Genomic DNA, 23,676 nt, shown 5'->3' on the forward strand with positions numbered 1-23,676 from the left:
TTCTGAAATTGTTGCGAAAAATGCATATTAGGTCTTGGACCAGGAACAAAGGACCAATTCATGAGATAATTGACTGTTGTTTCTCATAAGGCATTTTCTTTATTTAGCTGTATTTCGAATACCAACAATATTTTAAGACTGATGAACAGTACGTAAAGACTTTTTGGAATGTTACCGATTAAAAAATGAATGGTTTGTACATGGAGACAATTTACCCTGAGACAGTATCCACTAGACAAGATGATGATGCAGACAGCCTCCATATGCCAGTCCTTCCACATTAACGTCCTCTAACTCAGTAGCCTTCATCTTGTTTTTGTTGGTACCTCACTACATAAGTACTAGGTACAAGATTTTCAGCTGGCTTTTCCTGCTTTATGCCCTTGACAGGCCTGTCAATAGTCAACTTTTATTTCTTTCTCATTTTCGTAATGACTTCAGTTGTCAGTCCAGAACTTTGGGGACTCAGAATATTATTATAATAAGAAAATAAGAGGTCTACTGTAGGTAATTGTTTTGTTTATAAAATCTTCCCAAATTTCCATTGTGTATTTCTCCACTGAGAAAGGAGTGTAGCCTCAGTTACCTGAGGATGTAACATGTATTGTTAGCATACTTTGAGTCTCTATTTGCATTGTTATACCCTATAACACACGTCTTTAATCATTGCAGTTGGAAATCAACTTGCTTAGCAATTTTAGTTTCTATTTTTCAAAAAGGAATAAGTGATTGCATGAGTCAAAGCCAACAGCCTGTGTACAGTATGGCTAGCCAGCCAAACCGGAATTCTGTGCCCAAGAGTGGAATTTGTCACACCTTCAAGTACTTTTTAGCGGGGCTTTTTGGTTAAGTAAATGTGAAGGAAATTCCATCATTTCAGTATTCCTTCTTTCTAATAACTTACTGTGAGCTTCTTCCAATTTACATTTTTGCCTTCTTTTTTTCCTTTCCTTTTTTTTGTTTATTTATTACTTCTTTGCCATTTTGAGACGTTTGTGTGAGGGAACCTGTTCTGACAGCTGGTCAAGAGGTGGTGAGAACCCTCTGAATGCAGAGCAGATGTCTGATGTGGAAACTTCAGGAGGTCAACATCCTGCAGGGAAACATTCTGGAGCTTTTAAGAGGTGGAGGTTTTTTGTGTATCACAGAAAGGATCAGGGTAATTTGAAAAAATGTTTGTTATTGATTTGAATATGAGGAGATGATTTGAACTCTCTCTTCTGCTAATCACTGGTTGCTCTTATCCAACTATTTTGTTTCTCGACCCCGCAGTGAATTTGAGTTAAATTCTGTAAATTCTAATGCTCTTTCTTCATCACATACCTTGCTTTTGGATGGATGGTCATGTTTGTATTATCTGCAAGGGAAGTTGTTGCTGACATTGATCATTATCTTCCAAATTCCCAGATGCATATGTGGGGGAACTCACAGGTTTTTGCTTGTGCAGGTTCTGGTCATATTTAAATGGTGTTCTTTTTAACCATCAGAGCCAGAAATTCTTGCTTTTAAATTGAAGTTTCAGAGCTAGCTCTATGAATCTAGCAGGCGATAGAGATATTTGGAATAAATAGGACCCTTACTGTGATGGAACACAGAGTAATGCAGTTTATTACTGATGAATACTCAGTGAAAAAATAATCTTTGAGAAGTATGCCAAAAATGCTAAGTTTCTGAGAGAATGCCAGTAGCGTGTGCCACTGGAATTGGAAGGATGAGACTTCTATGTAGGAGGAATGTATAATAAAGATGTACCATAGTATAGAAGTTGCAAGATGTTGCAACCTCCTCAACCAGCTTTAAGTGGTATTGATGCTTCTGGGTATATGAGGCAAAAACAGCATTTGGTGCAATTCAGATGATCTAGGTGAGAACGCCTGGGGTTTGGGAGTGCTGTGGTGCTGCCGAGTGCTGAGCTCATGCCAGCTCTCCACATTAAGGCGACAGAGCTACTTTTCCCCTGCATGTCTGGGTGGCTATGAAATCTACAGCAGCAGAGGGCTTTTTGGTCAATGGGTAATTTCATATTGTATCTTATCTATTGTTTTGAAAGCCAGAAAAAGGCAGATCAGAAAGCTCATGGCTTGATTTTTTTCTTTAAAAGCTGGAATGTGGATGGCTTAAATAATTTAGTTTTTCATGGAACTGGACTCCTACCTTGCTTAGCTGCACTTAAAAATCTGAGGAAGCACAGACCATCTCATCTGTCTTACTGTTGATGGTGCATCATGTTGCACTTTCTGTGCTTGACTTAGTGAAGATAATAATTAACTTACTCTTGACCAACAAAAGTTGCTTTTGCCATGTTTTATTCGGTAAAGGAAGGGTGCCTCTCACCATGGAGTGTGGATTAGGCTGTTGGATGTCCTTTTAAAATACCTAGCTTTTGTCTGTCTGGTTGTAGAATTACAACATTAAGATACATAACAGAAACTTCGTTTATAAGTGTAAGTTAGTGTGGTCTATTTAGAATCTGTTAGCGGAACTATAATCCAAACTAGCAATTTAGTGATGTCTTAAAAAGCCTATAGTTTGAGTAATAGGTTTCACTTCTGAAGGAAGTGGAGGAAGGTCCATTCTTAAAACAGCACTGGGTGCTGATACACTTCTAAAATGGGATGTGGCTCATTTTTATTGTAAGATCATTGTTGTTTGAATAATGTTGTATAGGTGACTGATGTGAAAAATGAAGGCTAACAAAACAGTCCTATGTAAATTTTTAGGATACTTCTAATTCTCTAGTCCTTCCTGCTTTCTTGAACATAGACCATCATGCTAAACTGTACTGCTCTGCTACTTTTAAGCAGTATTTCAATGCAAGATTTTTATGTGCCTAAACGTGTACTATGAGACGGATACACCCACTTTTACTGTAAAGTGGAGTTTGAACTGTCTCTTTGCAATCCAAGTAAATGAAGTTTGTCTTATGTTAGAAACTTCATTATAGAATCATACAATGCTTTAGGTTGGAAGGGGCCTTTGATGTCATCTAGTCCAACACCCCTGCAGTGAGCAGGAACATCTTCAACTAGATTAGGTTGCTCAGAGCCCCGTCCAACCTGACCTTGAGTGTTTCCAGGGATGGGGCATTGACCACCTCTCTGGGCAACCTGTGCCAGTGTTTCACCACCCTCAGTGTAAAAAATGTTTTCCTTATATCCAGTATAAATCTACCCTCCTTTAGTTTAAAACCATTACCCCTTGTCCTGTCACAACAGGCCTTGCTAAGGAGATTGTCCCCATCTTTCCTATAGTCCCCCTGTAAGTACTGGAAGGCCGCAATAAGGTCTCCCCGCAGCCTTCTCTTCCCCAGGCTGAACAACCCCAACTCCCTCAGCCTGTCCTCATAGGAGAGGTGCTCCAGCCCTCAGATCATTTTTGGGGCCCTCCTCTGGACCCGCTTAGTAGCCAAGTGCTCTTAAATGACACCATATTTATTTAGGCTACTAAAAGGATACTGAATTTATTTAGGCTACTGAGATTGGGGAAAAAAAATCCAGTGGTCTTTGCATAAAATAAGGTTTAGAAGTGACTTTGTTGTGATTTCACTGTGCAAAACAGAACTGCGCTGCAATCTTCATTACAGGTTGAATATTCAACATTGCTGGTGGATAGCTACATTGGATGGTAATGTGTGTAAATATGTTGGTTTAGTTTAATAGTTGATTCGAGGGGAAGGCAACAGGAAGGCAGCACAATAGTCTGGATAAGCAATAGCGCTGCAAACATGCCATAGACAATAGTCGATCTGTCAGCTGTGAAGAGCCGACTTCCAGGCTCCAACTGAAGCTGCATAGCCATCTCTGTAAGGGTGGGAGCTCAGTGATCAAAAGGGCACCAAACAGGGTGGATAACAATCAACCGAGGGATTTTTTTTTTTTTAATGTGACATTTTAGAATTATACTTTTCAATAAAAATATTTAATATCTGAGTGTATTTAAATTTCACATTTATCAATATTCACAAATTCACAAATATCAATAATTAAGGTAATCTGTTCTAAATATACTTTAAAATAAAATCCCATTGTTTGCCACTAAAATTTTAGCAAATGTGATGCAGAATTGAAACTAGCACTAATGAACTGACAACCTAGCTTTTGACAATGAGTTATTTTAATTATAGTCTAGATATAACTGTTTTGATTGTTCCACACTGTTTCTCAGCTTAGAATGAAAGATGAAAAAAACAAGAAACTTTTATCTTTTAATGTTTGAATAATAGCCTAGAGAGCTGAGAAGATGAGATCCCCTAGTTCTGCAAGTGTTTAGCATTGGCGCTTAGCATCAATATCAATTTAATTCAGATTACTCTAAAATATTTTTTTAAAGTAGTTAAATAATGTCATGTAACTTCTGTCCACATAAGATTAGTATGAATGTGAAATTTTGATTTAGAAAACATGCTGTATCACATTCACCATTTTCTGAAAGATAGTTCTGATAATTTAGTATAGTAGTCTCAAGTAACCTCAGTAAAGCAGAAACACATCTTAAAAATACTCAGAAAATTGGGGGGGGGGGGGGGGGAAGGGTCTAAACGTGAAGAAAATTTTTTTAGACATATCAACGCCTAAAATGCCAGCGGGGGGGAAGGAATAATCTCTAGGGGAAAATGAGCTGAATGTAATTCAGGTATTGTAATAAATGTATCTTTTACAGTATCTTCCTTATTACTAAAGCAAGAAGCAAAATTTTGTGTATGGGGCTATAATACATTGTGTGAAAGCATAACTCCACCTGTTCCTATACACAAACCAGAATGCTGTCTCTCATCTTCTGCTCTGAGTGCTGCACTTCCAAAGGCCAATACTGTTTATCATGAGTGCTGGTATAATTGATGGTGGAATCCATGCATAGAAACAAGTAAAAAGGGGAACTTTTGCAGAATCAAATAATTGTTTAAAAATATCTGTAGAAGGTTAAGTAAAATCTTTATGATATTAGTTGGGCAATGTGTGACACTTTATTATAATTTCATCTTTGTGATCTAAATGTAAGAACTATCACTGGAAGCGTAGATGAGAATTGGGAAAGTATGATGTGTTGGTGCTTTACAGATGAATTGGAGCAGATAGAGATGAATTTATTTGCATGAAGTTGCCGTGAAAGTTGGAGGACGCGACAATTAATGGTGGTAGTTGGTCTAGACTGGTGGCTTTATGCTAACAGTAGAGTAAAAAATAAAGTGCCTGCATTGGCTGCAGCTTGAGAATTCCCAGCAATGTCCTTGAGGTTTAAGTCACGCTACCGTGTTTTCATGACTGGGTATACGGCAATACAATGTTTTCTCTATTGATTAGATATAAATAGGAATGATGACACAGTATAGGAAGTACTGTGTTTCTGTTTGAATTTGTGTCTTGAATAGAAAATTTTGGTGTTCATAGCTTCCATTTCGTTCTTCTCTCTTCCACATTTAATGGTATGTGATGGAGATACTGATTTAAAGGTCTCTTGTCCTCCAGCGCATTTCCTTAGTAGGGAGGGTCACTGAGCAGGGTAAGAGGACAATTGGGTTTGATTGGGGAAGAGGATAGTGATGAGGGTTTGGTTTGTCCCAGTTACATTTTGAGTGGATTTCATTTGCCAGGCATTGATGGTAGAAACTGAACAGTTATCAGTTTTGTGCCACACTGAGTTGGTTGGTTTCTTCTGGCAGAAATATATTACCTAACATTAAAGCATTAGTTGTTCTGTATTTGGTCCTGTAGGTGCCCCTGAGAATGGGCAAGCCTCCGTTTGCCAATGGGCAAACTGGCACTGTGTTTTTGGTGCGAAAGAGGAAAGCTGTGACCTCCAGGTGCTTAAGAAGCGCTGCCGATGGGATTCCTGAATGGCAGGTGCCACAGAGAGGGACATCATGTTGGGGCCACGGGCCCTCTTGAAGAGCTGCGAAAAGAAGGGGAAAAGATTTGAGGTATGCTGCCAAAATCCACCAGAACGGTGGTTTGCTTACCCCAGTTACTTACATAAGTAGTACCCCGAGGTAACTTTCTCCCGGGAGGGAGGGTGGCAAGCGGCCCAGGCGCTGAGGGCAGACGTGACTGAAGGGTCTCTTTACACGCCCGGCAGGCGGAGGTGTTGAAAGGCCTCGGGCAGCGCAGACGTGGCCCTGTGCTTCCAGCCGGCGCCCCTGGGGAAGCCGGCGGTCTCTGGGCGTTACCTGAGCGCGGCCACCTTCGCTATTGCCCGCCACCGGCCGCCTCACCGCCCGGGCCCCGCCGATGTCCCTTTAAGGCCCGACCTGCCCGGGGATCAGGTGCGCGACCGGCCGGTGACGTCATGGTGCCGGAGGCGGGGCCCTGGCTGCCGCTGCTGCTCCCGCGCTGCGGGATGGGCGGTAGTGGCTCCGCTCCCGCTCCGCTCCGCTCCCCGGGTGATTGTGCCGGCGCCCCGCGGCCGTGGCGGGAGCTGCCGCTGCGCCGCGCGGCCCTGGCAGCGGCGGGTGGGCGAGGCGTGCCGGGTGCGGCCGGGTCCTGGTGCCGGCACAGGCGGGGAAGGCTTCGCGATGCGGGTCTGTTGCAGTAGGTGTCGGTTTACTTTGTGTTGTTCTGGCTGCTGTATAAGCAAACGAAAGGTTTTCTTCAGCAAAATACACCGTGAAAATGTGCTGTGTGCAGGGTGTTTAATTATTTGCAAACACAACCTTTAGCTTTTTTTCTATAGGCATATATAATATTACATGCTTCATTTGTATTTACTTGTTTAAACTGTTGCTGAGACAGTAAACGAACACCAGATACTGCCTTAGTTGTTTCTATTTCACATGGTGATGAATTGTGTACCTACTGGCTTTAGTAGAAGGTGCTGTGTTAAACTGAACGCATGATACTTGGGTAAATTAAGGCAGTTCAAAACACCAGAGTCAGGAGTACAGGAGGGATGTAAGGTGTCTTACAGCTGTTCTTCCTCCCTTGCTGATGAGAAGATTATAGCCTGCTTGTATGGCAAAGAGTAATGGCCATGCTCTTTGCCAGTTAGGTGGGAATGTGAAAGCCCATGTTGAATTTACACCACTTAAATCTTCACATGCACAGGAATTGCATCTGCTAGTTCTGATGAAGAAAGGTTAAGTAACGATTATGGCTTCGGTTGTGGGTTTTGGGATTTTTTTTTTGTTTGGTTTTGGGTTTTTTCAAATTTTTTTTAAATAAAGGTAGAGGAGACATTGAAACCTTTCTTTGAATGTTCATTTAATCTCCATGATAAATAGACTTCTATATCTTCAGTTCTAATTTCTGCCTAATGTGTTCACTTTTCACCAGACAAGTTAAAATTGGCAGAAATAAATAATGGAAAAAAACTTACCTGCCCAAGGGAATTGTCACATGAAGATAAAGTTGGAGGTCCTCTGTCATTTTCTGGGTAGCAGAAGGATGTGACAAAGTAAAACAAGGCTTCATCAGGCTTGACTCAAGACTAGAGGGAGGTCTCTCTGGTATTTTTATGCTAAAAATGTAGGGTAAGATTTGAAGTCTTGAATTGGAAAGGCCCATCTCTACCACATCTGATTTCTGTGTTAGATTCCTAAGCAGATTTAGTCTCTCAGTCTACAGAGCAGGGTTCTGGAGTAACTCCTCATTAAAATAAAGAAAAATAATGTATGGCGATATGTATTTGTTATGATACATGCTATTTTTAGTTTTGAACACATACCTATGAATCCATCTTTCTGTAGGTTTCTTTCATCTGTGGCCTTCATAGTTCTTCAATCTAATCCGTATGCAATGGATGATGTTTTTACTCTCTAAATTTAGCTGCTGATGTTCTGTGCTACTTGGTATTCTGTATTGGTATTTGTAGTGGGCATCCCAAATGGATAGATGGGCTGCAACAGCCTTTGTCCTGGAATATGTGTCATCCCAGTTGACTTACGTTAACAGTGGCTTTTTTTAAGGGGGGGTGAAGTATGTTAATGTAGTATGCTTTAAGACCAATGGAGTCTTTATATTTAGGTCTATTAATGTATACTTGTGCTTTGTGTGTGCCTCACACCTGGGGGAAAGGAACCTCTGAGTGAATGTCACATTGCTATAGTATTTAATTAGTACTATATTTTTTAATACTTATGCAGAGAGTACCAGTGTTCTGTCAGAAGCAGATTTGTAGTTTAAAAGGGTGATGCGGCTTTAGGATGCCAGGCTAATGTGAAAAAATAAGTAATCCAGGACATAACAGGTTTAGGCTACAGGGTGAAATCTGGGCAGTTACTTTTCTACCTGAAAAATCTCTTTAACTGCTAAGTAATTTTTTTCATTACAGCACCTATTACTTTCCATAGATTTTTGGCGAGTGGCTCATTGTTTCCTCTGGAAGTCATCAGCTATTTCTTGCCCTCCTTGTTGATATTTTAGCATCTTAAAACCAATTTCTTTTCACTGGCTGTGAAACAAGCAATAAAATTTTAAGACTCATTACGGTCTCTAACTGTGATATTGTTTTTTCTATTGTTAAATTAAGTGATACAAAAGTAAACTAATAAAGCCAAGGTACTAGAATATCAAAGGGAACAAATGAATATAGGTAGGGAAAACTTCTTTGTGAGCTTTACTTCATTTTGGTTTCACACTGATGTTATGTAGTTTCCAAAGTGAATCTTCCACCTCCAACCTGTCATCTCCTTTTTTTTTTTTTTTATATCAGATAAGAGGCTGAAAAAGCATTGGTTTTATCTGATGCAGGCAGATGAAGCAATCTTGCATAATCCTCTTTCTCAAAACTTTCTTGCAAGTTTTCTGTGAAGGACCACAGCACTGCTAAGATCCTGTTGTATCAAGGTTTACGGGTTGGGTGCCACAATTTAGGGTCACAGAATTATGTGAGTTCTTGACTCTGGGAAAAGTGGATACAGATTTATCACTCCAGTCACGCTGGTCCAATGCTGTGTGCGTGCTTTACGCAGGAAAAGTGATTTTTTGGATTCCCAACCTAGTCAAACTGTAAATCCATTCCTGAATGTCTCAGGGTCATATTTAATCTACAGGAGATTTTTTCCTACAGGGAAACAAATTTTGCACCATGCCTTTTAGGGCATAAAACAGCATGTGTGTCTGCCCCATCTGCACAGGTGATGGGAAACTTGTCTGTGGCTTTGGACATGGCATGGCATCACACTTATTCAAAGAATGTGCTTGTGCTTTGACCAAGAAATTTAATTTAGTGCTTTGTTTGATTAACAGTTATCTATAACCTGCTGTGTTACCTGTAGTCAGGAAGACCTTTTACCATCTCGTTTTGGTAGGATATTTATAAAGCATTCTTTTGGCTCTGGTCCACATACTGAGGTGGAAGTCACAGAAAGCAGGATGGATTAAATGCAGTGCACTGTGTTTTACAGTCACTGGGAATAAGTATGCGATAGAATTGCTTTTCTTGGGTTTTACTTTGGTTTTAGGAGTGTAGTAGCAACAAGAAATGCAGTTATTTGTGGTATTTGTCGGGGTACGTCTCTGGTAAAGAGTAGTATTTTGGTTCCTGTTTGTGTTTGGTAATGTTTGCACCCTGGCTGTTCTGTTGACTCCCAAACCTCCCAGTGCTATGGGTAAAACTAGTTCAAAGCACTGCGTTAGAGTTCCTAGATGTAAAAAGTCAAACTGCTAGCAGGATATCTTCATTGTGATGTGCTTAGGTTACTAGTGCTTTCTTTTTCTCCCAGTAGGCTTTTGTTTTGAGTCATCTGCCAAAAGGTGGACTGGTTTCAGTGAGGAGCGCTCCGCCTTGTAGTACATACACATAAGAAAGAAGACAGACAGCTTTTTTCAGTTAAATGGAAAACATTAAGTGTGTATACAAACTGGTATTACGCTTAAAGTTATAAATGGGCCAGATTCATTTGCCAAACCGTAAGGTTTGGAAATGGAATTATGGCGATAGTGCTTTTGATAGCTGAGGACTGGAATTTATATACGAAGGAATTCTTTCCACTTCACTGCTCCTGAGCTTATTTTTAAAGCTAGTTTAGATTTTTATTTCAGGAGCTGTGGTCTGTAGTCTAAATAATTTAACAGGTACTACCACCCCAAGCCACCCTACCGAAAAAATACTTGTGGGGCTGCGTAGGGAACACTGAGGAACAGATCTGGCTTCAAACTACCCTGGCCTGTCTTTCCATCCTGTCACACTTTACCACGACCAGGTTGTCTCTGTGGTCACGTGAATGTTTGTGTTGCCGTATTGGAAAAGGTTGTGCAAGGGTGAGAATGAGCAATTGGAAAGCTGAAGGAAAGCACAGGGCGTAAAAACTCTGGCCTCGTGTTAGCCAGCCTCTTGAATAGTCTTCAAAACTATTTCTGATTCTCTGTTGATAACTACCAAAACAACAGCATGTTTGGATATTTTTTAGAAATACTGAGAAATGGCAAAAAAAGCTTTTTGCTCATCTTGTAATTCAAAAGCTACTTGAATAGCTCTAGGTAATCTGATTTTAATAAAAGGATAGCTCAGATGGTAAAGGAGAAGCAGTATTGATTTTTACCAGTTTTCATTATATGGGTCCATTTGGCTTTAAGGCTGTGTCCACCCTACCAAAGCAAACTGTGTTGGCAAAGTAAAATCGAGATCTTGCTGTGCTTTCCCCCCACCCCAGTATTAAACAGTTCTCTTGCCGTGTGGAGAAGGTCAGCTGTGCACAGCATATGTGTTTGCCTGATATGTTTGAACATATTGCCCTAAAGTTTGTTAGATTGTTGTTAGATTTTTATTGGCTTTTTTCCCTCCTATTGAAAAATGCACAGCTGATGTAGGAACATGAGCTTGTCTTTCGCAAACCCCCCTCCCCATTGCCTCCCCCCCCCCCCAAAAAAAAAAAAAAAGTTGTTGATAGTCACTGCTTTGTATCTGCTTCACAGAATTAACATTTTTTACCTCAAAGGTTTTCAGTGAAGGGGGCAAGCATCTGTTCTCAGACTTCTTAAAAGTCATGGGAATGCATACTGTCATGGGGATGCATACTGTAAATTAAAACCCACTGTCCTGGAAGAATGCACTTACTTAAAACAAAGAGGCTATAAAAGATTAACCAGGGGTTTTAATTTGCAGCAGTTGTTTTGAACTGATATCTCCTGGAGCACAGCATGATGTTAGCCCAATGCAGTTTCTTGTGGCTGCTTCAGGAAACAGCTGGGTGGGTTGCTCGGTCTTGGCTGGGTGCTCCTGCTCTCTCCTTGCTTGGCTGTGTGGTGTGACTGCTCTCAGTTGAAGTGGCTCATGCAGCTGGCTCACAGCTCAACGTGGTACTTGGAAGCAGTGGGAGCATGAGGCTAGGGAGAGTCTGGTGTTTCCCACAATTAAATGAAACAACACTTTAGTTTGTGTTACCGATTGCCACACAGGTGTCTGACTGCAGATGGAAGGGCAGCTTTGTTGACTGGTGAGAGAATCTAACCTCTGGCCATTGTCAAGAGGTGTTGCTCACCAGGCCTGCTTTGCTGAATCCTGAGTGAGCTGGCTGATGAAAAAACCCTATCATTTTTATTTCCATTGGTAGAGTTGGTTTTTGCTGACTTACCACCCTATACTAGCTCATTTTGCAGACTCTGTCTAGTGTTAGCAGAAGGGGCACATGATGGCGAATGGATCCGCCCTGGTAGCAGCTGGCAGGTTGGTATAGCTGTATCATAAAACACACTAAGTTACCTGTGCAAGGAATGAGTGCATCTACATAGTATTTTGGCTTTGGTGGCAAAGCTCACAGATGAAGCTCCCATACCCCTTGTAGTTTGCTGGTCTGTGTTATACCATTTAAAACTGCTTATTGCAGGACTGCTCTGTGTTCTGAATAACTGAAAATATAATAGTCTCCTTCATACTCTTATTTTCTGTTTATTTTTAACTGAGAGTGTTTTCATTATGCAATTTGTAGTGTGGTCCTACAGAGGCTGCCATCTGCAGAAAAGAGCACCAGGTGAGGAACAAGTGATCTGTGAAGGGTGGGCAGGAACTTCTACAGCCTGCTTCTCTGTTGAAGACAGGCAAGAAACTGCATCTTCACCAAGTAGCACTTACTCCTGACAAACTTCTCCATATAGACAAGCATGATATTTAAACTATACTAAATGTGCTGACATTTACAGCTCTATGAGTAGGAGTGCTGTGGTGGAAAATTATTCGAAGGTGAAAGGAAGGGCTAGCATAGCCTTTGCTGGGTAGGAAGCTACATGATCTGCAACAGCAGAAGGAAGCTGAAATCGTATGTCTCGGCAGACATTGGGAAAAGAACTGTTTTCAGTATTGAAAGAAGAGTTATTGCAGCTCTCTGTCACCTATACTTTGTTTCTTAAAAATTTATTTTAACTTACACTTTTGTCATTTACTTAGACAATCTCTCTTAATCTTGCTAACCATGAAGGTATGCTGTAGGCATACACGTTTCTAATAGAGTTGTCTGCAAATACGTTTGCTTCTCAGATTGGTGATCTCTGAACCAAAGCAGAAAGGCAAGGAAGGGGCAGGAGGAAGAGAGATTCCGGGTTTGTTTCTGTTGCTTTATCTTGCCTGGTTTTCCTGCTTCATTTCAGTCTGAGGCAGCTATATGGATGGCTATGTAATTGCTAGCATTGCTGTCAGGTCCTACTAGCCCTAAGGGCTTGCAGTACTTGACCAGAGCTGTTCGAGGGTTGCTGTGCTGTCCTAATTTAGGGGAAATGTTAGAATAGTGGAAATACTCTTTTTGATCTTTTTTTTTTTTTCTTCCTCCTTCCTGTTCTGTGCAGAAAGGTGGTAATTGCTCTGAATTCTTAGTTTGGTGGCAGTGAGTCAGATGCTTAGCTGGTCTGCTTGGCAAAGCTCTCTTTTGTAAGCACAGCAGTGCTGTTGTGCTTCAGCTGGGGATGTGTCCCCTTGCTTCTGTTCAGGGCATGGAGCTGCACTTGCTGTTTGACTGTTTGCAGCAGGGAGCGAAATCTTATTTTCGGTCTGATGCAGAGGGATTTGGTTTAGTAGTAAAACCCTTACCTGTCCTTTGCTGGTGTATGATTTTAAAAAGTTTTAGTTTTAGGTGTGATGGAAGTAGAACTGATTTTGCTTTAAAGAGAGCTTCTAGAAATAATTTTCATGCTTTCTTCACACAATTCAGTATTGAAGAACTGGATGATGTTTAGACAGGTAACTATTAGTCTCCGCTATGCACGTGCTGAGGGATTGTGTAAAATTGTGTCAAAGCAGGTATTTGAAAACATCTTCAATCTGATCCATACTTCCAGCAGTTACTTGAGTATGTGTGGTCACCTGAGGCATTTTAGCAAAAAGCTGAGAGAGAGTTCTGAAATGATGGAAACAGGCTGAAGCAAATAAGAATTTGTCAACATTAATACTACAAAACTCTTGGTATTACTGATTTAGGTGCTCCAGCCATTTTGTGAGCATTGGCCCATACTACCTCAGCAAGGAAGTCTGTGGAGTCAGGGGAGCATCTATGTGGTCTTTGTGCCTGAGGACAAAAGGTGAATGCTTTGGCCTTTGGAATGAGAAGGAGGAAGGGAATGTAGAGACTAGTGTTTTCTCTGCAAGGGTGCTTGCCAGCCTCAGGTCATTGAGCCCTGGACATAATGCTACTTGAACAAATTGACTTGCTAGCTCTTGGTAAGACTTGTATGGATATTTGAAAGGAAACCTGCAGATGCAAGTAATGGTGCGAGATACCTGGAAGACTCGGTCATTCTTTCTGTATGATAAAAATGAGGATTGGCATATTGCTTTTGCTTGGGAAATGTCTCTGTTGGTATTGCTACTTGTGCTTTTAAGTGGTTTGCGTTCCTTGAAACAAGCTGTTTGAGGAAAAAGAGAGCTGCAGAGTTAACATGCTATTACACACAGCTGTGGAGCAGGTTTTGACCCCAGCATGGTTACTGAATATTATACTGGTTTTTGTTCACAATTATTAATATGCTTTAGAAAGTTATTTTATGAGATTTGCACACATAAAACTAAACCTTAAAAAAAGAAAAATATGTAGAAGCATCACAAGTTAAAACACTGTTTATTGTGCGTTTGCTATTTTTTTTCCTTTTTTGTTCTAACTCCTATTTTTGTCTTACCAAAACTCTATAATTAGGGAAAGGCATAGTTAAAACTTGGCTCAGCCCCTTCTGTCCTGCAAGACTGGATTGTTCTTAAGACAAACCAATTTAATTGTATTCCAACTGTTTCATTTTGCATTGTTTGTTTCTGTTAGGTAAATGGTCCCAGTGGGGATAGTGTCTTCAACACCCTGTATGGTCCAAAGTATTATTGTATTTCAATCTGATTCTGTTTGTTAGCATTATATTGTGCTAGGACAGAAAGACAATGGTCTGCGTTGTTTTTTGTAACGTAACCAAAGTTCTCTAAAATGTTATTTTGGTCTTGGCTGTATAGTAACTCTCCCTGTCTGTGCTATGAATGTGACCGTTTTAGAAGAACAAATCAATGCTGAATGTGGATGGCACTGGTGTCCTGGAGCTGTGCTGTAAGAGAGTCTGGGAATAATCATGTAGTAATGCTGCTTTTGAGCTTAAATAACTGAGATTATCGGAGGTTTTGGGGGTAGGAATCTGTTTTTCTGAACAAGCTGCTTTTTTTTCTTGATCTGTATTACTGGCTTTTAACTACAGGGGATCGTTCCAGGGTTTGTCCTGCAATAATAGTTATTTGAAAAACCGCGTTTAGATTTGCAACTGTGGGACTCTAAACCAAGGGATCAAAATTGAAGCCATCTTTTGAGTCCTTTGCATTTTCTCTGTTAAGTGGCTACATGTCACTCCTGGTTATCAACCCCTCCTATGAGAAAGCATCCTTCATGTTTAACTAAAGTGTTCGCAGGAACCTTGCCAGTTCACTTGTCGCACTGAGGCTAGCCCTGCCTCACAGTCAGGCTGCTTCTGTAAAATGAAGTCATCCCTCACAATCCTGTCTCACCCTCCTCTGCCCCCAGTTTGGTCCCGTTCATTAAAGGGTTTGGAAAACATTCCTCCCTCTTGCCTAGCCTTGTTTCCAAAGGGAATTGTTGCTAAGTGGGGCTGGGCCTCTGGCCTTATCTCTGTTGTCAGAACTGCCTGCCTGGTAGGTGGCAGTGGGGGCAAGGCTTTTCAAATGAGATTTTCCTGTGCTGAGGGGAGGCTCTTGGTTTTTTGTTTTAACAGCTTCCTATTGTTTGAAACAGCAGGTTGTCCCCTCCCACACTATTCTAGTTCTTTCCTCCTCCCTTAAATAATTTTTCCATGTAAGTATTACTCAGAGCGTTTACTCTAGCAGACAGTCCTCTCAGAGTTTTCTGAACCGGCTCTGATCTCCAGCAATACCCGTGTGGAGTTCACATAACAAAAAGTGGCTTCTGAAGGTAGGTCTTTCTGATTTTTAAATTTGTTGGTTTATTTCAGCGTCACCACTGCTGTGACATGACTCTTTTTTTGATTGAATCCAAGTTGTCACGGGGAATTTTCTCCTACATATGGTACCGAAAGCTAAAAAATAATTGTCTTTCAATGTGGATTGTCTTTGTTTCTAAGATACAAAGAAAGTTTATCACTTCAGTTTGTTAATAGTTTGCTTTTCGATATTCTAGTCCTGCTGTCTAATGCTGTTTTGTATGTGTACATTTTATTTATGTTCTGCTACCTGTGTGAAAGGCACTTTCTAGGCTGTAAGCTGCCTCTGATTCACCATACTGTAGCTTCTCCTAATAGTATCTGTGATGAATTTGAAGATTAAGCCAGTCAGTCTCTTCTCACCTTAACATTTGTCACAGCTGGAAGGGATATTGGCAGTTAATTTCCCATCCTTGTTACTTTCCAGTGTAACTGTTACCTAGTCAGAAGCTCTCAGGACTACTTTTTTGATAATTTAGATGCAGTTTTGCTTCCCTCTACTTGTTGAATTCTGTGTTAGAAAGTTGATAATGAAATGAGGTATTAAATACATGTAGAGCTTTTTAAAAATTATTTTAATATGCTGATTTATGAAAGTCAACTTGCTTTGGCTGGTTTCTTGACCCCCTGCCTTCTGTACAGTGTCTTTCCAAAATAAATAGTAATTATTCCGTGAATTTTGGAAGCCTACCACTACTATTCCATACTTTTCACTGCTTCAGCTTAGCATGAAGTACATCTCTGCTTAAAACTTGTAGATTTTAAAAAAACCTCACTATTTTCATACATTTGGTGATACTAAGCAGAGGTTTTATTTAATTCAATAAAATTATAAATCTGGTTCTAGCATTTGTCACCTCAGGGGGAGGGAAAAAATAATCTATATATCACCTCCACTGCTCATCATTGAATATAATAAATATATTCTGCCTTTTCAAATGCATTCCAGATTTTTTTAAGGAACAATTTCTTTGTAGTCCCAATGTGTTTAAGGCTGCCTGAGATATTGACTAGTCTGCCAAGGCAGGGCTCAGCTTATCCACACCTGGAAGAGAAATTCCTTCTCTCCTTGTCCTGGCTATAACTTCCCGATGAGTTGATTCAGTTCATTAAACCAGTAGGAAATAAAGCAAGCCCCCCTCCTCCCCTCTTCCCATCCCCCCAGAAGTGCTAATTTTGTGAGCTGTATTTGCTCCTGTGAGGTGGCCGTCTCCCTGTTTTGGTGGCCATGAGATTTTGGGTTCATTTGTCTGTGTAAAAAGGTCACTCTCAGATATCCCCTGTCTGAGGCGATGAGTCCTTCTTCTAGTACATTAGACTTATTTATTTATTGGCAGTTCAAGAAACCTCTCTTTCTTTTCACAGAGAAGGGTTGTTGTGGACATACAGGGACTTATGTAGTTACACTTTGAGATTACTGACTGTAACCTAGGAGTTTCAGGTGTCTTTAAAACTCAAACAGGCTGATTCTGGGTTAGTGTTCCCCATCTGAGGCAGAGGAAACATGACAAACAGCCAGAGGAGTGAAGGAAGCAGACTGTGGTGGCTGTCACGATGAACAATGGTTTTGGCACACCTGCTCTGCTGCCTGGCTGCTCAGTTTCTTCGTGCCTGGCAGGAAAGGAGTGATTTGGAGGATAACCAGATAGTTTTGTAGATGTTCTTGGTATGTTTCTGTCTTCTCTGAGGGAGAGGAAACGGAAGCAGTTGCTTTTTAATGTTAACACATGGCTGGTGAAGGCTGGCACCATCAACTTTTGGGGCAGGATTTAATAATGCACTTAAAAATGGGAGAGTCGATATTATGCTAGATCTGAGGGCCCTTAGAAGCTAATGCAGGGAGAGTGACATACCATGGGAAGGGGGAATAGTGGGATATAGTCAAAGCAAAGTGTTAAAGAAAATTATGCACATACTACCCTTCTGAATAGGTTTAAACATATTTATATACTTTTAGTCAAGAAAAATAGTTTTTCTGGTAATCAAGAAGCAAAATGAAAATACCTGGATCAAATACATTTGTAAGAAGGTTTTTGTAGTACAAGAAGGTTTTCACCTCCACCAAGAGCCAAGTGATGTTAATCAGTTGCTCTTTCTCCTGGGAGTTGTCACGGATATAAGCTGTGAGACAAGATTACTCTTCCCAAAGAAGAGTGTGTCACAGCCGTGTCATTTCATCCGTTTTCCAGTTGGATCTTTTCAGGTTCTGATGTTTTGGATCATAATAATAATCTTTTTAACTGATGTATTAATATATATGAAATTCCACAAGTTTTCTCTAAGTTTACAATATACTCAATTCCACAAGAGGATGTGCGTTACTGTTCCTGTCCTTAATTGGTGAGCACCTGGGTCACCAGAGTATATTAGAATTGGAGAGCCTGGGGCGACTTGGAAAAAGTGAGAAAGCTAAAAAGCCAGCAGAACTTCCTTCTAGGCTAGCAAAGAAAATACATCTAACACTGCACATTTTGGCTCAAGCTCAGAGCAGTTTAGCTTCAGATGGAATTACTTCTAGTCCTGATTGACCAGAAATTTAAGAGTTTTCCAAGTCAGCCACTTGGTTGCACATGTGCGTGCACACACACGTATATGATTTATTTTTTTTAATCACAGAGGAAGGATGCATAGACTCTTAATCTGGATAGAATAGTCTTATTTTTTCCTGTCTCCCTTACAGGTGTGTATAAGGAAGTGTTATATGTTGCACTGCTGGTTAAGCAGTGGATATTAATAATAGTAACACTGCGTCTGAATGCTTTCTTCCAGTACTGAAGGAAAATTTTGTAACTGATTTCTCAACAAAGTGTTTATTGTGATGTAATAAGGTGGCTGAAAATACCATCGAGCTGTGGTAACTCTTCTTGATAAGCACAGCTTTTACAGACGTTGCTTTTCCAGTTGTCAGGTGATTGTTCCTTGAAGGCTAGTTATTCTGAGAGAGAGGACTTTTAAACAGGACAATGTTTGGTTTTGTCCTCCTATTGCCTTGCTGGTGTTCTGGATCTGAATCTGGTTCTGTACCAAGGTGCCAATCTTCCTCAGACACTCTTCTCTCAAATGCAAGGGTTATGTCCCTTCAGCAGTTTTACGTGTTGTCAGCATATTGTCTAGGGAATTCTGGGGAAGACAAGTTACACTGTACAGTGTTACAGTGCTCAGAGATGCGAGCCTGGAGCAATATCAACAGGTCTTGTCCTAACAGGATTTTGCACGAGGAGGTGCAGGCAACCCACGGTGTGTGACTGCTGTGCAGCTGGAAGCTGAAGGCTCTGTCCTGTGATTAGCTCCAGCTGGTGCTGGGGTGTGATCTGTACTGGGGGCTGTGGGAAGAAGCAAACCTCATCTTGGGTTGCCATGGCAGGATATGGAGTCCTCCATAGGTTTGAGGTGGACATGTCTAACCGTTCTCCTGTAGTGAGCCCCCAAAAGACTGAAAAGGTTTTAACAGCAAAAAGCCAAATCTTATTTAAATAAGTACTAGTAATTTTGTGGGTTTTTTAAAGAGAAAATTCCAGAGGAGTAGGGAAAACAAACCAGAATGTGTATGCTTGTGTGCACCTTTTCTGTTGCCCACTGTGTCTCTGCTTCCCAGTCTGTCTGTCACTGAGTGGCCCCAAATGTCTGTCAGAAATTTTGTGCCATGTGTAAGGCCAGCCATACCCTGCAGTCCCTGGAGCCCTCTCCTTTGAACACCTTTGGTACCTCTCCAAGTGGGACAAGGCAGGATGGGGCTTTACCCCTGCCCCCAAGGGTGCTACAAGGCACAGGCACACTCTTAAAGGATCACACACATAATTAGAAGCAAGAAAGCAAACGCTTACATAAACTATATCATCCTGAGACCCAGTTACATCCCCATCCTCTGTTGCGTGTAAAAGATGAACCAAGTACACAGAATATAACATACCAGTTTAGGATGCTGTGCTTTCTAAATTTCATGTGTTCTGGGCTGGACTAATTCAGAAGCCATGTAATCCTTTGTGCCTAACCTTGCAGCACTCCTGGGTGTCACTGTTAGAAGGGTATGTGGTTTCTGCCAGACACACGTTGTCTTTAGTTTCACAACTGCTTTCAGCCATTGATGCAGGATCAGATTTAGGAGAGTAACAGAAGTAGCTGCTTGCTTTCCAGTAGAGCTCAGACCCACAGCAGCATTGAAACAGTTGAACCACTGCTGAAAGAAACTAAATCTCCAAAGTAAGCACGCTTTTATTTACAGTCCAGGCTGAAATCCTATTGTCTGAAGTTCCGCAAGGCTGCGATTTTCTCTAGCTATGCTTTCAGTGTTGAAATCAGTGACTTCAACATTTGTTGTTGGCTGGGTACTCTGCACTGTGGTCAGGCCAGGCCTCATTTTTGTATATGGGGCACACGTACATACCCTCAAACTTGCTCTTTTTCATTCTGTTTTAAAATAACAAGATCAAAAAGTGTTATAATGGTGTTTTCCTCTTCATGTGTACCAGTTGGTTAAATGTACTATAACTTCCCTGGGCACCCACAGAATTCTGTTTTAATTTCATATTTAACAAGCTGCTTCTGATTGCAGAGAGAGGAATTCTTGTGAACTACCTCTTCGTGCTCTTTTTCTACCAGTGAGCAACCTGCAAATAATGTGGAAAGGCACCTTTCACGTTATAAACCTCCTCTCAAGCACTTTCGGGGTTGTTTGGGTTTTTTTTGGATTTTGCTTTTTTTGAGGGGGGGAGGTGGGAGGGTTGTGGGTTTTTCTTTGTTGGTTTTTTTATGTAGGGAGCTTCTGGTGCCACTCACTAGTGTCATTTCATGACCAGAGGAAAAATAAATCAAAGCTGTTGACATAATTCTTCTTTTTCTTACTCCAATACCTAACTGATCTGTTCAGCTTGTAAATTATACTGCATTTGCACAGCTTCTGCTTTTGTGACCCATTAGGACAGAGCCTACTTGTACTTAACAAGAGTCTCTCATGCTTTGTGGATCTCTCCAGGCCACAGCAGGACACAAAATAATCCCTTTTGCATTTGGTAGTTCCACAGTACTTTGGTGAGGATGAAAGAAGCTTTACGAATGAAAACAATAACATCTACATAAGCGTGGTTTTGATACATAGTAATTTTAGCATTGTTTCTGCATTTTACAGAATGAACAGCATCTCTTTTCCAGCAGAACCCAAGATTTTAAGATATTAAAACTCTAAGGAAAGAGTTGTGTAAGTTAACAAAATCAGTATGGAAATAGTTCCTTGTGGTAGCATCTGGTAAGACTTAACATAAACAGTGTCTTTGAATCATAATTAGAAAATTGAATTCAGACACTGTATTCAAAAAGCCCAGAGTTTTGTGAAAGTTCATAGGCAATTATTGTGGCTTCACCTTATTTTTAGTTCTAGCATAAAATGAAAGATATGTATTTCAGAAAACTTGGTGTAGGGTGCTATCTGCTTTGCACACATGGAACTGTATATACTATGTATATACTATGTGTCATGGTTTTAGCTGGGATAGTTAATTTTCTTCAGTCTAGCTGGGAGACGAGTGCAACCCATTTATTCCATGTAGTATCAGCCAGGAGCAGCTGTGCTTCAGTACCAACCACTTCTGAAGCAGCTCGAACCCCTTCATATGCTGCCAATATATCTTTTCCAGTTGGAGTATAGCGGGCTTCGGACCCTCTGTATCCCCGACTGCAGAACCCTAGGGGTTGACCTCGGGTCTCCTCTGGCGCTTTCTGCCAGAGGCTCTAGGTAGGGCCATTCTCCCCGGCTGCGGTGTAGAGCACATTCCTTACATCTGTGCTGGGTTTGGCTGAGAAGCGGTTAATTCTCCTCACCGTGGGGAGGTGGCTGCCTTTCCAGCTTCCCGCGCTCTGCTGTGTGGTGGGGGGCTGGGAGGGGCAGGGCCATGGTGGGGGCGGCTGACCCCAACTGGCCAATGGGATGTTCATTCCTTACCATGTGACACCATGACCATTATATTGGCGGGGTGCAGTTGCCATGCGGCATCGGATCGGTGGGTGGATGCGTCGCATGTGGTTTGTTTCGGCGGCTAATTCTCCTCCCCCCTCCCTCCCCTGCCCTCCCAGTTTCGTGCCGCTCGTTGTTCTCCCTTACATGGCATTTTTGTTTGTTGTTTCTTTTAATTTTAATTATTAAACTGTTCTTATCCCAACCCATGAGTGTTACCCTTCTGATTCTCTCCCCATCCCACCGGTGGGGGAGTGAGCGAGCGACTGTGTGGGGCTGCGCTGCTGGCTAAACCCACGACAGTCTTTTTGGCGCCCAACATGGGGCTCAAGGGTTGGAGATAATAACAGCTGCTGGTCGCAGCAACATGTTGTCCTTTTTGCAGTTGGTGTTAAAGATTGGCACCCGGACTGCCAGTGCTGGGCTGGATGTTCAAATGAAATGTCCCCTCTACACACCATGCAGCTGATGCTACATGGAGTAAATGGGTTGCACTGACCACCCAGCAGGCTCGAGTAGGAAACCCCAGTCGCCCAGGAATCTTGGAAGTGATTATGGACTGGCCAGAAGGCAAAGACTTTGGAATATCACCAGAGGAGGAGGTGACACGTGCTGAAGAAGCCCCACTGTATAACAAACTGCCAGAAAAGGAGAAGCAGTATGCCCTGTTCACTGATGGGTCCTGTCATCTTGTGGGGAAGCACCAGAGATGGAAGGCTGCTGTATGGAGTCCTACATGACAAGTAGCAGAAACTGCTGAAGGAAAAGGTGAATCGAGCCAGTTTGGCCTTTACCTCTGCATCCAGCTGGCCTTAGACGTTGCCAAACAGGAAAAGTGGCCAGTGCTCTATCTCTATACTGACTCCTGGATGGTGGTAAGTGCCCTGTGAGGCTGGCTACAGCAGTGGAAGCAAAGCAATGGGCAGCGTAGAGGCAAACCCATCTGGGCTGCCACATTATGGCAAGATATTGCTGCCCGGGTAGAGAACCTGGCTGTAAAGGTACGTCATGTGGATGCTCACATCCCCAAGAGTCGGGCCACTGAAGAGCATCGGAACAACCAGCAGGTAGATCAGGCTGCCAAGATTGAAGTGGCTAAGGTGGATCTGGTCTGGCAACATAAGGGTGAACTATTTCTAGCTCGATGGGCCCCTGACACCTCAGGCCATCAAGGGAGAGATGCAACATACAGTGGGCTCGTGATGGAGGGGTGGACTTGACCATGGACATCATTGCGCAGGTTACCCACAAATGTGAAACGTGCGCTGCAATCAAGCAAGCGAAGCGGGTAAAGCCTCTGTGGTATGGGGGACGATGGCTGAAATATAAATATGGGGAGGCCTGGCAAATTGACTCTATCACACTCCCACAAACCCGCCAAGGCAAGCGCCATGTGCTTACAATGGTGGAAGCAACCGCTGGCTGGAAACATATCACATGCCCTGCGCCACTGCCCGGAACACTCTCCTGGGTCTGGAAAAACAAGTCCTGTGGCGACGTGGCACCCCAGAGAGAATTGAGTCAGACAACGGGACTCATTTCCAAAACAACCTCATAGACAGCTGGTCCAAAGAGCACGGTATTGAGTGGGTGTATCACATCCCCTGTCACGCACCAGCCTCTGGGAAAATTGAACGGTGCAATGGGCTGTTAAAGACTACACTGAGAGCAATGGGGGGTGGAACATTTAAACACTGGGATACACATTTAGCAAAGGCCACCTGGTTAGTCAACACTAGGGGATCTGCCAAGCGAGCTGGCCCCGCCCAATCAGAATCCTTACGTAATGTGGAAGGGGATAGAGTCCCTATAGCGCACGTAAAAAATATACTGGGCAAAACAGTTTGTGTTCTTCCTGCCTCAGGCAAAGGCAAACCCATTCGTAGGATTGTCTTTGCTCAAGGACCTGGGTGCACTTGATGGGTGATGCTGGAGGATGGAGGAGTCTGGTGTGTACCTGAAGGGTATTTGATTTTGGGTGAAAGCAGCCAATGAACTGAATAGTATGCTGTTAATTGCTATATAATGTTGTATGTCATCACTACTATGGTTGCTATATGCCATATCAATGTTATGGTGGGAAACTCCCAAATTAAGAATAAAAAAAATGAACTTTCAATTGAACCAAGCAAAGTGCAGCAGTGATGGAATGAGGACTGATTTCAGTATGCAACAGTCCAACACCACACACAGCACCTCTCTGAAAGACTCTTAAAATAGATGGAACCCAAAGTCGTGGACTAAATGAACTCAATGGACATTTCACGGACATTTTACAGGGGTGGCCCATAGACTAGGGGAATGATAAATGAAATCTGTATATTCTGTTAAAGGATGAGAAGGCGGGTAGGGGTTATTGAAATTGTATGGGATACCATGGGACCTGAG

The 23,676-nt window shown here is 41.9% G+C and overlaps 1 protein-coding gene across 11 annotated transcripts in view; it reads left to right on the top strand.

Moving 5' to 3' along the window:
* Positions 1–23,676, top strand: part of USP54 (ubiquitin specific peptidase 54) — a 102,528-nt gene that overhangs the window by 15,796 nt on the left and 63,056 nt on the right. The window contains exon 1 of one of the 11 annotated variants that reach the window (XM_075107955.1): positions 6,340–6,524. The exons of 9 other annotated variants lie outside the window; for them this stretch is intronic. The gene's annotated coding sequence lies outside the window, so the exon portion shown is untranslated. Of the gene's footprint in view, positions 1–6,339; positions 6,525–15,198; positions 15,314–23,676 lie in introns of those variants that run through there. One more of the 11 variants, XM_075107956.1, reaches the window with a different exon arrangement.

This window comes from Phalacrocorax aristotelis, chromosome 12 (assembly GCF_949628215.1).
Source record: "Phalacrocorax aristotelis chromosome 12, bGulAri2.1, whole genome shotgun sequence".
NCBI classification, from domain to species: Eukaryota; Metazoa; Chordata; class Aves; order Suliformes; family Phalacrocoracidae; genus Phalacrocorax; species Phalacrocorax aristotelis.